Source organism: Pinus tabuliformis, chromosome 9, assembly GCF_031772625.1.
Source record: "Pinus tabuliformis cultivar Carrire ecotype Pingquan chromosome 9, CPIR1, whole genome shotgun sequence".
Classification (NCBI taxonomy): Eukaryota; Viridiplantae; Streptophyta; class Pinopsida; order Pinales; family Pinaceae; genus Pinus; species Pinus tabuliformis.
Genome location: NC_142307.1, coordinates 1448534362 through 1448537955, shown reverse-complemented (window position 1 = coordinate 1448537955; position 3594 = coordinate 1448534362). Strand labels below are relative to the sequence as shown.

Below are 3594 nucleotides of genomic sequence, written 5' to 3'. Positions count from 1 at the left end.
CCCTTGGACTACTACGAAAAACACCATCAGATTTTAGAGTAGCACGATCTAATTCAAAAATTTCACCTAATTGAGCACGTCTAGCGTATTTTTTAACTATAGCAGGATCACCAAAACTGACCCTGTCAAGTCCACCACCATAGAACTCAACAGTTACACCTACTTGTTCAACACTATACTTTGATTCTGCCCTCCTAAAAGGAACATCGGCTTTCACAATTCCTTCTTTGTCCACCAGAACTACTGGAAATGTTTCGAAAAAGGTAGGCATACGACGTACAAAAAGCTCATTTCCCTCCTTATCTTTGAAGATAGGGTGTCCTAACCAACCAACAGCTATTCCATCTCCATTGTCCATTGCACCTGCTCTGAATAACCCCCCCTTAGCTGGATTATTACCAATGTAATCATAAAAAGCGAGTTTCTCGGGAATTTTGGACCAAGCTTCTGATAGGCTTAAATTTTCGGCCAGACCGGCACGAACCCGTCGATCTATTTCTTGTTGGAAGTATCCCTGATCCCACTGGTAACGAGTGGGACCGAATAATTCGACCGGAGTAGTTGCGGAGCCATACCACATGGTCCCAGCAACAATGAAAGCTGCAAAAAACACAGCAGCAATACTGCTGGATAGGACCGTTTCAATATTCCCCATGCGTAATCCTACGTATAAACGTTGGGGAGGACGAACACTGAGATGGAATAGACCTGCTAATATACCCAAAATACCCGCTGCTATATGATGAGAAGCTATTCCTCCTGGAACAAAAGGATCAAAACCTTCAGCTCCCCATGCTGGATCCACTGGTTGTATTTTTCCAGTTAGTCCATAAGGATCAGACACCCATATCCCAGGACCATACAAACCCGTTACATGAAATGCTCCAAATCCGAAACAAGCTACTCCTGAGAGGAATAAATGAATTCCAAATACTTTTGGCAAATCTAAACAACGTTTTCCCGTACGTTCATCACAGAATATGTCCAGATCCCAATATACCCAATGCCAGATAGCTGCCAAAAAGCACAGGCCAGAAAACACGATATGTGCCACGGCCACACCTTCATAACTCCAAATACCGGGATTAATTACAGTTTCTCCGGTGATGTTCCATCCACTCCATGAATCCTTTATTCCCAAACGAGTCATAAAAGGTATAACGAACATACCTTGTCTCCACATTGGATCAAGAACAGGATCGGATGGATCAAAAACTGCTAATTCGTACAGAGTCATTGAACCAGCCCAACCAGCAACTAGAGCTGTATGCATTATATGTACAGAAATTAACCGTCCAGGATCATTCAATACGACGGTATGAACGCGATACCAAGGCAAACCCATGCAAACACCCCTTTATCGGAAAAAGTAGACACTATGTAACTTTCTCACATTGGATTGGAAGAGATCATGTTATCGAGCTAGACCCGGATCATCTCGAAAGTGAACATCTATTCACTTGGACATTGCTAATGATGGAACAGGTTTGAAACAATTTTGTTCATACATAATAGCAGGGAGAGACAAAGATATTTTATCGTTTGTATGTACCAATACACAATGTAGGGATTGGTCCCATTTATATTGATAAAAAAAGAGGAAAGAAACGAGATATTCTAATCCTTCCATTCGTTCATGAACGATACCTTTGCAATTTATGGACTAAGTCAGATATAATTTTTGATGAAAAAATATCATTTTTCTACTAAAGAGTGGAGCTATTACTGTTCCATAAACAGTAATACTTTACTGCACTGCGGGAAAAAAATAAAATACTGAGTTCAAATGCTCAGTCAAAATGATAACTTTATCATTTTGTGCTATGCAATGAAAAAAAAAGGTCAAAATAGGAAGTCTCTAGGTTAATGGGCCTTTTCCGTTCCGTAGAAAGATTCGGGGTTATTCGTTTTCAGGATCAATAGTGGACGAACGGAGAGAGAGGGATTCGAACCCTCGGTACGGATGATCCGTACTACGGATTAGCAATCCGCCGCTTTGGTCCGCTCAGCCATCTCTCCAAGATGGAAGAGTTCATGTGTAACAAAATGAATGGTGGAGTAAAGGTGTATATCATAGTATGTACAGATTGTATCGGCAATATAATGAATATTGCGATTATTCAGTTGGATAAAGAACAATCCAGTCAATCGTATTGTTCATTTCGTTAAAAATAGTTCTGTATGACTGATTTTTTCTGCTTTTCTTGGCCTGGCCATCGGCCAGGCCAAGAAAAGCAGAAAAAATCAGCAGTCATACAGTGCTTGACCTAATTTGATAGCTAGAATACCTGCTGTAAAAGCAAGAAAAAAAGCTATCAAAAATTTAAGCTCTACCATATCTTCATTCCCTCCCCAATGAGTTTGATTAAATGCGTTACATGGATTAGTCCATTTATTTCTCTCCAATATCAAATTTTATTATCTAGATATTGAAGGGTTCTCTATCTATTTAGGGTTCTCTATCTATTTTATGTATTATTGTAAAGATATCAGTTGCTCAAGGCCATAGGTTCCTGATCGAAACTACACCAATGGGTAGGAGTCCGAAGAAGACAAAATAGAAGAAAAGTGATTGATCCCGACAACATTTTATTCATACATTAAGTCGATGGAGGGTGAAAGAAAACCAAATGGATCTAGAAGTTATTGCGCAGCTCACTGTTCTGACTCTGATGGTTGTATCGGGCCCTTTAGTTATAGATAGATAGAGCTTTGGATGGATCAGAGATCCATCCAAATATCCTTTAACTATTTAAGTTGATAATGTAACGAATAAAACCCACCTGTATCACTAAACTATACACGCCACAATCCCATTGACGGATATTCCGTCACTTCTTTCCTTCCACATTTGAATCCAAATTCCGGAATTCCTTAATTCTCTCTCTTCTATTTCCGAGAGAGAAGAAAGGATTCTATCCATTCTAGTTTTAGAAATTCTAGGTTGTTCTTTCTCTTTATCAAGGAATTTTTTTGCTCAACTCCTCTAATCTTCTAATTGAATTCTTTCTAATTCATTTTAGAAAGATCTTCCTCTTCCAGGAAGAAAAAGAGCCATAAACTGGAATGGCTCCATATTCTTAGCTCTCAATCTTTGTTGATCTCTTATAGTAATCACATCTTGAGGTTTGCAAGGGTAACTTGGTATATCTACCATATGGTCATTGACCGGATATGTCCATGATTCACTAATTGTCTAGCTCCGGGAATGGTGGGAGCCATACCCAATCGAAAAAGAATATTATCCAAACGCATTTCAAGTAATTGCAATAGGACCTGACCCGTTGAGCCTTTGGCTCTTCTAGCAATACGAACATATTTCAGCAAATGCTCTCAGGCATAACTTTTCTCCATCCGTTTCGTATCAGCTCAGCCCGGAGTTTCCAGTATAGCGATCCTTACCCTACGAGCTACTATAATATATGTTCTCAACTTGATATCTATAAAGATAGATGGATCATCCATATCCAATTTGTTGTCCATCTACCATAGTAGACTCACTCATTCATATATGATGAGGGGGCCCTTTTAACTCAGCGGTAGAGTAACGCCATGGTAAGGCGTAAGTCATCGGTTCAAGTCCGATAAAGGGCT

At 39.6% G+C, this 3594-nt stretch overlaps 1 non-coding gene across 1 annotated transcript; it reads left to right on the top strand.

Moving 5' to 3' along the window:
- The first annotated feature begins 3522 nt into the window (after positions 1-3522).
- Positions 3523-3594, top strand: TRNAT-GGU (transfer RNA threonine (anticodon GGU)). Its single transcript has one exon. It is a non-coding gene; the product is annotated as a tRNA-Thr (tRNA).